We start from the raw sequence: 13,636 nt of genomic DNA, 5'->3' as shown, positions 1-13,636 counted from the left end.
TACAGTCGCACGCCGGTACTAGGACGACCTCTGATATTCTAAGTGATTTTATCTCATACAAGTAAGACGATAGTCGGAAGCTGCAATTGACTAACGTTCTACATATACCAAGGTGGGAAGTAATGCATTTAGTAGCCCAGAAATAGTCCACAATTCACGGGATGAGGAGATTTTTCAATTAGCTCATAAAACATGGAGTTTTGACACCTGTAGATTGTAGCCGCTATAACACGATGGTGTACCGACCAAGCCGTAAATATTAGTAAGAGACGTCTGCAAAAGGAACGATTGCAAGTTCGATTTCCGCTGGGTGGAATGAATTATGAGGAAATGAATTGTTTTTTCGATAACAAGACGAAGTGCGACGTAGAGTATCACCACGTCACGAAAATTGAGCAGAAAGTGGTGAACGGAGTGTTTCAATACTAATATATTTTTGGTTATCGTAAAATATGCGAGGTACAATGGAAAGGTGTATAATTGAAAAAAAAATTTTGAACGAGATCGTTTGAGCTTTCGATGTGCTAGCCAAGCTATAGCCAACTAGCCACCATTTTTTTCGAACACGAGGTTAATGCTGTTAGCCCTATTGGCTTTTACAGCGACACCGGTTGGGTAGGGAAGAGAGTACTCTGTCCCTGATGAAAAGCAAGTACTACGTGGCTGCCTGTGAGGGTCAAATCAACTAGCCACCACGACAGCATATTAGTATGGAATTCATAAGTTCAAAACATCAACATAAATTTCCATTTCATACTCGTACATTTCTTTTTGCTCCGTAAATAGCCCGGATATAGTCTAGTAGGTAGAGAGAATCCAGTGATAAGACATTACACAAGTTGCATAAATTGTGACTTTTATATTAATTTTACTTTAGGCTTACATTATTGCAATTTTCATAATGATCTATAGATTATTTTATTTATTTTTTACTTGTCCCGCATATAATAATCCACGTTTACGTTCCCCACTTTCTACCCAATGTTTGTTCTTCCACACCAGAATCAAGAAATGGAAATATAAATTTAAATAAGTGTTTTATCTAATCGAGTAGGAATCGAACCCATAGCCAGTCGGTTTTACAGTCACAGTCTGTGCCCAGCGCCACGACTGGCCTCTAATAAAAAAATAAATAAATAATACTCGTAGATCAAGATCTAGTGTAGCACGCTAAAAATATACCCGGAAAGGTAAAATATGTTATGTGGAGCCAACATTTTATAAATTTTATATGAGAATTGTTTAATTAATACAATTAAATAACAATTGTATAAACATATCTCATAAGACATCCTTGAGATACCTGCGTAAAATATGGTTATTGTATTAATGAATATTTTTTTACTTAACATAGTATATAGAGGAACCTGAACCTCGTGATAAGTGGAGTAGGTTGAGTAGGAAGGCAGACCCTGGTGATAGCCGGGATTATGCCAGGAAGAAGAAGAAGAAGAAGTATATAGAGGAACCTAGTGGTAAGACACTCGGTTTCAATTTCTGAGACATTACATGTTGAGTAGTGAAACTCAACACAGTGCTTTGTCTTGTTACCAGAGCTTGGAATTAAAATAGTTCTTTCTCCCGAGTGTGATTCGAACACACAATTGCCGCGGCAGTGTCCTGAAAATTATTAATTATTGGCAGTCAAGACGTAGTAGGACTGCATCTTACTAAAACAGAAACATTTTGTTTGTTTTTATTTGTATTAAAACTTGTATATTAAATCTTAACTTTTTTAAATATTATATTTTTTATTTCATTTATTCATTTTATGTTTATTATAAGTAAAATGTTGTATATTATTAAGAAGGGTCACTTTATGACTAAAAAATAAAATAAATAAATTGGCCCGTTGAATAAAAAGGTTGCTTACCCCTGAATTAGTCCAAAATTTTATAGCTTCGGGGCCATAAAATGGCATATCTTAAAAAACCCGATATCTTTATGTCAACTTTCAACTGCCAAGCCTCACACAACACAAGTTTCGCAATATGTACTATTGAAGGACTTCGCGGTCAGTCAAATTGGACTTGACAATTTTATAGGTTTTAATATCAAAAGGTTATCTATACTGGTTTTTTATCATAAGGTACCCTTAATTTTTGTTTGCATAAATAATAAATAAAGACAATTTAGTGTCGAAAAATGTTATTTTCCAATTTCTGACCCTTTTAGAAATATAGTGTGTTGGAATACGAAATCCTATACTATTATTTAACTAAGTTATTAGGGAAAGGCAAGCATTGTTTATATAAAACATATTTTACCGAATCAGAATCGAACCCACGACCATCCTATGAATAATTATTGCAATTTTTCAATTGCGCTCGATGATTTCATTATAATAACCAGTAGGTCATTAAAATTATGCAAAGTTAATTTATTAATATATATTTATATTGGCAACACTATTAGTATTGATATCTAGCAATACTTATTAGAATTTTCTGGAGCAGGATTAGAGTTTGTATTTAATTTAAATTAACATAATAGAATGTTCGAATATTCAAGATAAAATTAATTTTGTTCAAATCGGCCACGTTCATAGTTTTTATACCTATGGACCTACATACATTTATGTGCATGTTCTTGCTGCATTATTTAGGCTGTGATTAGAATTAATCTAGTTATGTAATGTATCAACTAGCCTATGTTTTTATCATCATTGGTATATAGATATATTTAAGGATATAATATTTAATTATTATATAACCGAGTCACAAATAAAATTAAATAATCGTGATTTTTCATTACTAAGTATCTAGACCGAAATATGAGATATATATCGATTTTTATTTTAAATTTAAAAGCACATCAAATATAGGCGCGCCTGCAGTCACAATTTGTGCTTTTGCACTACGACTGGCCTCATCGCCAAATTAATAGCACCTCTATTTTTGGGGGGTAATCATTCTAAAAAGACTAGGAATGATAAATATTATATTATTATTTTAATAGCCGTCTCTTTTCACGATTATATATAAACTTGATAATATTACGTGCTTGCATTAGGCCAGTGAAGTATCTAACGTATTTTATAAACATAACCATACTAATGAACTAATACTGCCCGCTTATATTTATTGTTTTAATATAAACAAATTATACAAAATGCTTTAAACGAATTGTAGCCTATGTGTCTTTACTCACAGCAAAGTTTTATCTATTTCCGTTCAGTAGTTCTTTCGTGAAATTGAAACAAACATCCATTGTCAGAAACTTCCATTTTTTTTATGGAAAAAGGATAAGGCAAACGAGCGTTCGGGTCACCTGATGATGATCACCGCCGCCCACGACCCCGTGCAGCACCAGAGGAGCTACAGGTGCATATTAATAATACTAGTAGAAAATGAGAATGGAACCCACAATCATCGCTTATACTGTTTACTACGCCACTATGGCTAGGAGGCATAGGAGGTATTAGAAAGTTGCACCGCAAATATGCAGCGAGAAGTTAGCACACATAATTACAAGCACTTGTTACATGTATAATATTAGATACGTAGTTGATTACGCCGATATAACGCCAGTGTTATAAAAAATTAAATAATTTAATAATAATAAAGCTTCACGCTATGCTATATAATATAATAATAATAATAATAAAAAACTCTTTATTGTACACCCAAAAAAGAAATAGAAAAATACAAATAAAACAAAATGGTACAATAGGCGACCTTATCGCTGAAATAGCGATTTCTTCCAGGCAACCTTGAGGCATTGGAAATCGCAAAAAACAAATAAATAGTGAGTAGGGTGTGAATAGTACTAACTATATAAAAATAAATAAATAAAATAAAATAAATAAATAAACCAACACAAAGATAGATACATATATACATAAATACATACATACATATATATGTATGTATGTATATGTATGTATGTATGTATATTTGCGGGATAGAGGAAAATCACTGTTAATACTCTCCCTTTAACACTTTTCCCCGTTTTTCTAGGCATTGTGTGAAGTGTAGAAACTCGACGCGGCCCTTTATGTTCTCATTCATCATTAATTTTTCTCTGCCTTTCAAAGAATATTATTTTTTTTAATTTTCACCCTTTATCCATAACTGGTTTGAAAGAAGGAAGCGTTTATCCGTCCGTCCATTGGTCCTTTGTCTGTTTCTACAATACAGTATCTAGAAGTATTTTCCAGTGCGACCTGAACTTTAGCTTTGAAAAAATCTGTCGTAAGGGCTTTTTTTTATATATTCTCAGTTTATTTTTTTCTGAGAAGGACAACGCGGCCCCCCTTCTTTCTACACCCATACTGACATTTACTGGAGTTATATGAAAATATTGAAATATTATAAGTTAATATTATGGTAATGTTTATATTTACCCCAATCCTAGTTCAGTATGGTAGTGGCCGCCCACAAGTTAGCTGTAGATTGATAGCTAGTTGATTTTAGGATTCCATGCAAACGTTTAGAAAACCACCTTGAGAGCGGCCAAGACTCGTCGATCATACTATATGTATTGAAATGAAATTATTCTTTTTAAACTTGCCTCAAAAAAGAATCACAACCCAAGACAAGGACAACAACCGGTTGAGTAGTTTGTAAATAAAACTCGTCGATTAAAACAACTTCCTTAGTTTGTATAGTGTTCTAGTCTCATTCTTCACTCAGGAAATATAAGGTTTAATGATATTTAACATATATCTAACTAAACGTTCAATTAATGTAGCCTGTTACAATTGTTGTTACACTTTCTTATTGAAGATAATAAATAAATAAATGAAATAAAAAATAAAGAAAAGAGTATGCTAACCGAGTGGCGGAACTCAACGCCACGCTTCGGCTTGGCACCAGTACCAGAGCTAGAAACAGAAAATAAAATCATTCTCTTGAGTGAGGATTGAACCGACGACCATAACGGTCTTAAGTGAACAGATTATGGTAAAAAATGTAAATACTAAACTGTATCTAAAGGAAGCAGAAACAAAACGATGACGTGAAATTAATTAAAAATCTTTATAAGGAAAGCCGAGAAATAAATGACGTGATTCACAGTGGGGGAAAATGATAAATTTTGTTTGTTACAGAGGTATGGCTCACGTTTCGCTTAGTAAAGTACGATTAGTATAAAACATGATTTCATTAAAACAATTAATACGATTCATCTTCTTATAGTCTCCTTCGATAAACGGACTTCTTCAACGCAAAGAATACTTTTGAATACAGAGAAGCGCGTTAAACTAAACAAATTCTTCAGCTTCACAATATAATTTCCGCCTTTTTCCATGACAAAAAAAACGTAAAATAATAGAATATTCTACACGCACCAGTAACGCTTATAGGCAATTAACATTTGAAGAATACAAATACAATACAAAGTTACACTTATGAGTGCCTATTGTATATATTACTTGTAAGGATTAGTTCTAAGTGTTGCCAGCTATATTTCTGAAATAATGTAGTATCTATATAATATTATATCTAAAACCTTAGCAGTGTAATTTTTATTTTTACATCTACTTGTAATGGATGTTTGTTCAATATCGCTTATATAAGTAAATTCTTATCTATAGACATAGATTTTTCCTGTCAAATTAAAGAAAAACCCATGATGTGGCCAATGTAATGTAAGTAAGCAGAAATTGGAGTGATCATTAGTATAAATTGTGGGAACGTTTACCCTACTCAGGTGAATGATAATTATTTCAAGACAGCTAATGAGTTAAGGTCTTTATTTATATTTATAAACAAAATATTCTCTCCCAACCTATTCTCACCTATTTTCACCCAAACCCTCAGTAGGTATAAGCTAAGCTAAGGCTAAGCGAGACTATTCCGCTGGCTCAGCGGGACAGGAAACCGGAGTCCGGAATACGATAATGGTATCGTAATAAGCATTTTCATTGTTTAATAAAATTCACTATAAATGTTTTTAGCTTTAACAATTATTATTGTTCATATCTCCAAATCGATTGGACATAATAAATAGTTTTAATTAAAAATAGTTTATGATTTTTAAAAAAGTAAAATCTATAATAGAAAGTACATTTTTATAACGTAAATTTTCTCTGTCTCATAAAATATGTGCAAACATTATAAAAAAAATATTTTAAATTTTTTTTGTTTACTTCTTACTGTAATTTAATACGCGAATATGTACTTTCATTTTGCAATAAAAATTTACTTTCAATGTATCTGTAACAAAATTTACCGACTGTGAGTCATTGATTACCATACTCGTGTTAAACGTGGCTTATTGTTTAGATCGTCATTCAAAGAAAACCAATTGTATGATATTCATATGACATTTCTTTAGATAAATGTAATACTTTACAAGTTAATTATTTAACTTATGTTAGCGACACAAATATAGAAAAAGAAATAACAATAGAGAATAGTTTCTAACAAGCATATAAGAATTTTGTAAGAAGAAAAGTAAGTTAATTAATAAATAATTAATTAACGTGAAGCTAGTTGTCTGATTTTACGTGACATTTTATATATTTGAACTTATGTCAAGGAAATGGGACGTGGACTATGCTATAATGGTTAAGACTGGCGAAAGAAGGATGCAGAGGGAGTAGTGTTTGGCGCTGTATTGTTTCTGACTAAAGCTTAAGCTTAAGCAAAGCAAAAAAAATAAAAATTAAATCAGCATCACGCTTTATCCCGCATACAGCAGGGTAAGCAGAGGGAACCTGAACTAAGACACCTGTTACGCCGCGTAAAATAAAATTTTCGAGAAGAAATCGTGAAGCTACAAAATAATACCTTTTCATATTTAGAAATCCATACAATTATTAATACTATAAATTGATATTTATTGGTATTCAGAGCAAATATATCGGTCCACTGAATTCTAATACGTAACAACATCGTAAAGCAGACTCGTTGGCAAGAGATTTAAATTTCTCAAGTCAATGGATTGACAAAAAGAAATATGTTTTTACGAGATACTAGGTCAAGTATAATAAATTGTATTTGTATGGCTTATTAAAGAAAATTTAATACGACTATATAATAATCATCTTTTAGCTCTTAGCAATTAATTAGAAAATAATGTCATAAATTAACTCGTGCTTTATTCATATTATTTATATCCGACTTATTGAGAATTTGAAATTAATTTTGAATAAAAAATGTATTTGTTGTTATGCCGGTTTAATATACCTATCTATATAAGCGCGGCGTTAAGTTCCGTCATTCACACATTTACGTCAACACACAATGCCCAGAAAAGTCGGTGAAATTGAGGAACGGAAATTTCTAATGAGAATGGAATCTCATAATACTAGGTTTCCAAATTCCCTCTGCCAACTATCGCATGCAGGATATAGAAGATAAGAAGATAAGCTACGAAAAAGAAAATTGGTCCTACATCCGGTATATAAAATATATAATTGCTGGAAAATGGAAATGGAGAAATGTATCACTAGGGTTTTTTTCAATCATAAGAAACGTTAGTAAATGATAAAATATACAGGAGCAAAATTTGTTAACTGTGAGACCCATAACGCCAGAATTTCTTCAATCTGGTTTGTTAATTTATGTGCGTTACCAAAATTGGAGAACATGTTTACAAACTTTTTTGCGTACTTATACTTTAAAGACAGCTAAACTGAGTTCGACGAAACTTTTATATTGAAGTTTATGATTTTATAAAACTTTTTTTTTATTTAGGCCATTGTAGCACAGTGGCCTAGCAACGGTTATAGGTTTAATTTTCAATCGGGGGAATAATTATTTCCATTTCCTTGCTTTAATAAGAAAATAAAAAAGCGCAGCGATGAATATCGCCACTGACTACGAAATGTCTTGGGGGACGAATGTGTTTAAATACGGTTACCTCTACAAATCCTGCTATAGTATGTGGGGTATATTGTGAATCTAAATAAATAATAATATATTTAGGCTTACAAAAACATTACATATTAAAGGAAATAAATAAAATATTTCTTCCATTTCTATTTACATCCGGGCAGAACGCTATTTTATATGTATACCTAAATGGTCATGTCCAAATTAGTAGAGCTATCAACGTCCGGTTTAAGCTGATAATAAGTGAAAATCGTAACATATAGTAATTGGTAATTAATTATTAGAAATTATGTTTGAAATATATAGCAAGTAGTAATTAGCAATTTTAATTAACTAAGTAATTATTATTTTTTATTGAATTTCGATATAAATTGTAAAAAACTCAGTAAAATGAGAGATGGACGCGCCCAGGGAGAGTTTCGTATCGATCTTATGAGAGTCGGGCATCGGGAAATACCAATGATAAAAGTTGAATCCCTCCAAGCAATCTTGAGAAAAATGTAAAAGTGTGTAGTTTATATATTTTTTAACTTTAAGTTCTCCATTAAGACTTTAAGTGCTCCATTAAGACTTTAAGTTCTCCATTAAAACACTTCCGTTCCCCACTTCAAATTTATCAAAATAATTGGACCCAATGATTTTTATATCTTTCGTCAATTTTTTTGCGTCTATCTCATCTATCTCAGAAATGGCTAAACCGATTTAAATGCAGTTATCACAATTGTATTGTTGTAAGCTTCTCTTAATATTTGGTATTTATTTTATTGCATTCAGTTCATTAATACAAAAAATAAGTCTCCAAAAGATAAGTCTTGGGATACCTAATAATATATAATTATAATTATATTATTTTTTAAATGTATACGTCGTGAGACAAAAGTTTGTTGTTTGTGTTTACCTTGAAGCGAACAATGGAATTACTCGTCTGTAGTTTTTAATGCAGATAAATAATAAACAATAACTTTTAGATATAAATAATAAAAAAGTTAACTTTTATTCTATACTTTTTGTATAGTGATCAATTGAATTGAAAAATCTTCTGATTTATATAAAAAATATATTTAATATCAATACTATCATCCTCTATCCCCTACCACATTACACAAAAATCCTTCTTTGCGTCATAAGTTTTATAATAATTGTTTCAATATAACTACCTTATAATATCACAATTTATTATAAAAAACTTTAATAAATTAAGAAGAAATCTATAAGGAAACCTGTTTATGATAAAAGTATTTACTCAAGGCAACAAATCATTTACTATTGACATTTGCCGTTAATTAAATTTAAAGGTAAATAAAGTGAATTGAGGCCAGTCGTGGCGCAGGGGCACAAAGTGTGTCTGTAAACGCGACAGATTGTGGCTTCGATAGCTTCGAAAGCGCGGCGTTGAATTCCGCCACTCAACACGAAATGTGTCCAGAATTTGACGGATGAAGACGGGAGTTTACAGTACGGTGTGGTTCTTTGATTGTGGCGTGCCGAACTTGCCAGTTCAGCCCTTTATCACTTCGCCCATAAAATTTTTATACGATTTGACGGGTACTTACCCGGAAAAGTTGCTTAAATGCTAAAAATTTACTTTAAACTCAAAAACAGAAAAAGACACAGAAAATGTCAAAATAATAATAATAATCGTTAAAAATCGATATTATCGAAACGATCATTGATTTACAAATCAATTATTACGCTTTTTAATTATTTTAATACTTTACCTTTTTAATATTAAAATATTTCACTTTTTAACTGCACAAATGTAAACACAATATATTAAATCGTTTTATTTTTGTATGATTTCGTTAGAATTATCGATTATTTACACCCAACTGACCATTTTGGTAACGCGTCCGGCGCACGCGCAGACTTTTCAACTACTGAATGAATATTTGATACGGTCGATTGGCAATAGTATTTTGATTTAAAAAAAAATGTAAATAATAAATATTTATGTTATTTGAAATAATTTCTTATATAAACTAATATAGGTGTATATTATTTATGAGATGTAGGTAAGTATAATGTAATATGTAGTTTTTATTATTTTGTAGCTGTGTCCGCTACTGCTAAACATAAGTAGATAACTTATTATATATAAGATAAATATAAGTGGCTATATTAAAGTGGACAATTCTGGCTAAGTATGTGTTAAAATAATAGTTTAATTAAACTGAATATATCTATCGTGCAAACTATATATGTATCGTGCACGTGCGAAATAAAGTTTTATATAGTGGTCATTGGCGTATCTAGCGATATTTTCTGAGGGAGGCCTTAATTTTAGCTTCGAAATGATCTTTTTGTATAAAGATTTTTTTTTTATTTTTAGGCTTAATTTTTTTGTTAATAAACATTCTGGTGTGAGCACCAGAAAATGGGCGCAGACAACCAAAAAAATCCACCACTCAACACGCAATGCCTTGAGAATTTGGCGGAAAGTGGGGAACGGAAGTGTCTTAATGGGAATGGAGTTTCTTAACACTAGAACTTCTGCCCACCCTGTATATATACACTGCATACAGTATGAAGCTGAAAAGAATAGAAAAAAAATAAAAGAAGCCTGATATATAATTATGATATAAATAAACATCATACGATATTGCCAATTTATTTTATCAGGTACTTTTACATACATAATTATGTAGATTAAATTTATTTTTTTGCTTTAAGTTGCACGCCACATATAGCAGAGTAGACAGAGAGTACCTAGTGTTAAGACACTCCATTCCTCACGTTCCGCCAAATTTTCAAGGCATTGCCTGTTGAGCGGTGTATCTACCTTTATTCATAAAACAATAGGTAAAAAAGATATCTATACTTCTAGACTCTAAATTGAATTTAATAATTTACACCTAGTGGAATTTTATTTTGGGTCACTTATATTTACTACTATATTAGTGTACCATTATGTGTATTTTTTAGCTTCACGCTGCATCCCGCATATAGGAGAGTAGACGGAGGGAACCTAGTGTTAAGACACTCCGTACGCCAGTTTCGGTTAAATTTTCGAGGCATTGCGTTTTGAGTTTTACGTGGAGTAAATTTAAGCAATTTAAAATTATAGATTTTTAAGAAGAAATGATTAGATATTACAAAGATAATAATTGAGATATACAATTTCAAATTGCATATTTTATCTAGACCTAAAATAATCATATTATATCGTGATATTTATGATATTAGGTCATCAGCCTTTATTATTATGACCTTGCATAGTAAAAATATGTTAAAAAAAGAATTTCATTTCAGCATACTTATATCCCTTAAACCCAAATCCTCACTCATCATCCACTCACTCACCGCTTAATGTTTCGAAACTTGTAGTGGAAATCGCTAAAAGGATTTTTGAGGCATTTGTTACCAGAGCGAAGAAATAAAAATATTAAACAATTCATTCTCCCGAGTAGCAATAGAACCGACACCCGTCGCGTTTAATCACACGCTTGTACTGCTGCGCCTAACTTAACACTAGGTTATTCCTTCCTATTATTTTAATGGAAAAAGCTTGAAACTCCTTATTTAAATGTTGTATAGATCAGTATTAAAAATATACATAAAAATATGTATATACTTCATTCTGTATTCGTATTTGTATATAAGCCTCAATTATTAGTTTTTCTTTAAATTTGAAGGGTTTCTCTGTAATATTTTTTATCGTTTATACAATCAGTTTATTACATTAATTGACCACTTCACTTATCGCATTCTAACACAATGTGTCATTTAATTGTAAAACTCATAGGTATTTACATAAAATAAATTATAAGCAAAAAATCATTTTTGAAAAAGTTTTTATTTAAACGCTTTAAAAAGAAGAAAATAAAATTTGTCTTTTAAATTTTAACTATCAACTCATAACCTCATTGTACACAATTTATATGATTATAAAAGCTTGTCGCGCGATTTACTTGTGTAACTAACTAGTGCTAATTTAATTATGTAAAATCTGCTAAATTTACATTTTTAAAGTTTCAATTTAATTAAATATTGATTAACGCGACAAGCTTTTATGATCATATAAATTGTGTACAATGAGGTTATGAGTTGATAGTTAAAATTTAAAAGACAAATTTTATTTTCTTCTTTTTAAAGCGTTTAAATAAAAGCTTTTTCTAAAAATGATTTTTTGCTTATAATTTATTTTTTACTTTTTAGTTACCACTGGCTAGGTTTCTCACGCTAGAGACATGTACCACGATTCCTCTTCTATGGTTAGGAATGCTGTTGGCGACACTAGACCCTTCCTGATTACAGTGGGGGTTCACCAGGGCTCGACTCTTAGTCCGTTCTTATTTAATGTAGTGCAGCCTCCATGGCTGATGATGTATGCCGACGATATAGCAAGTGCAAGTGCCTTGCTATATCAGTTCCTGCAGTGAGACCTCCTGGACGCCCAAAGGAAGCGCTGGTTGGATGTCGTGATGCCGGATATGAGAGCCAATGGTCTAACCACTGAGGACGCTAAAGACCGCGCAAAGTGGAGTAGGTTGAGTAGGAAGGCAGACCCTGGCAATAGCCGGGATTAATGCCAGGAGAAAGAAGGTTTCTCACACTAGATGTCATATTATTTTTCTAATTATTCTTGGCAAGCCCTTTCATTTGATACCCGTATTGCAGATGTACATAAATAATAACTATTCCGCCATCTTAGATGTTCCACCATATTGGATTTAGAAAAATGTCACATTTTTCGAGTTACTCTCAACGAGCCCATTTAATAGATATTCATATTGTAGAAGTAGACTAAAATTACCTATTCGGCTATCTTGGATGGTCCGCCATATTGGATATAGAATGACGTTAGATTATTTTTCGAGTTGCTCTCAATGAGCCCTTTCATTTGATATCCATATTGCAGAATTGCGAAAATAATAACTATTCGTTCATCTTGGATAGTCCCCCATATTGGATTTAGAATGACGTCACATTATTTCCCAAGTTGCTCTCAAGAAGCCCTTTCATTTGATACCCACATTATAGAAGTGCATTAAATATAACTATTCCGCCATCTTGGATGGTCCGCCTTATTAGATTTAGAATGACGTCACATCATTTTTCAAGTTGCTCTTAAGAAGCCCTTTTATTTGATACCCGTAATATACAAGTGCATCAAAAATAACTATTCTGTTACTTTGGATGGTTCGCCATATTGGATTCAGAATGACGTTACACTATTTTTCCAGTTACTCTCAATAAGCCCTTTCATTTGATACCCATATTATAGAAGTTCATGAAATATAACTATTCCGCCATCCTGGATGGTCCGCCATATTGTATTTAGAATAAAGTCACAAATCTTATCGTGCATTGTCATCCAAACCAATCGTGTATACAAAATTTCAGCTCAATCGTACGAACATACCTTTCATTATATGAAAGCACAAAAAACTTGAATCGTGTCGATTCTATTGGATTTCAAGTGATGTCACATTATTTTTCTAATAGTTCTCGGCAAGATCTTTCATTTGATACCCATATTGCAGAAGTGCATAAATAATAACTATTCCGCCATCTTAGATGTTCCGCCATATTGGGTTTAGTATAACGTCACATTATTTTTAGAGTTACGGTCAACGACCCATTTCATTTAATATCTATATTGTAGAAGTAGACCAAATAGATACTCGGCTATCTTCGATATCCTCCTTATGGGATTTAGAGTGACATCACATTATTTTTCGAGTTGCTCTCTACGAGTCCTTTCATTTGATACCCATATTGTAGAAGTACATTAAAAATAACAATCCCACCATCTTGCATGGTCCGCCATATTACATTTAGAATGACGTCACATATTTTATCGTGCATTGTCATCCAAAGTAAACGTGTATACAAAATTTCAGCTCAATCAGTTG

The 13,636-nt window shown here is 31.8% G+C and overlaps 1 protein-coding gene across 1 annotated transcript in view; it reads right to left on the bottom strand.

Annotated features, from left to right (window-relative positions):
* The window catches only part of slif (cationic amino acid transporter slimfast), a 35,388-nt gene extending 25,734 nt beyond the window's left edge, over nucleotides 1-9,654 (bottom strand). The window contains exon 1 of the mRNA XM_085194530.1: nucleotides 9,500-9,654. The gene's annotated coding sequence lies outside the window, so the exon portion shown is untranslated. The remainder of the gene's footprint in view (nucleotides 1-9,499) is intronic.
* Nucleotides 9,655-13,636: the final 3,982 nt, after the last annotated feature.

Source organism: Heliconius melpomene, chromosome 12 (genome assembly GCF_056956725.1).
Source record: "Heliconius melpomene rosina isolate 202511_hmr_F chromosome 12, ASM5695672v1, whole genome shotgun sequence".
NCBI lineage: Eukaryota > Metazoa > Arthropoda > Insecta > Lepidoptera > Nymphalidae > Heliconius > Heliconius melpomene.
This window is presented reverse-complemented; position numbering and strand designations above follow the sequence as displayed.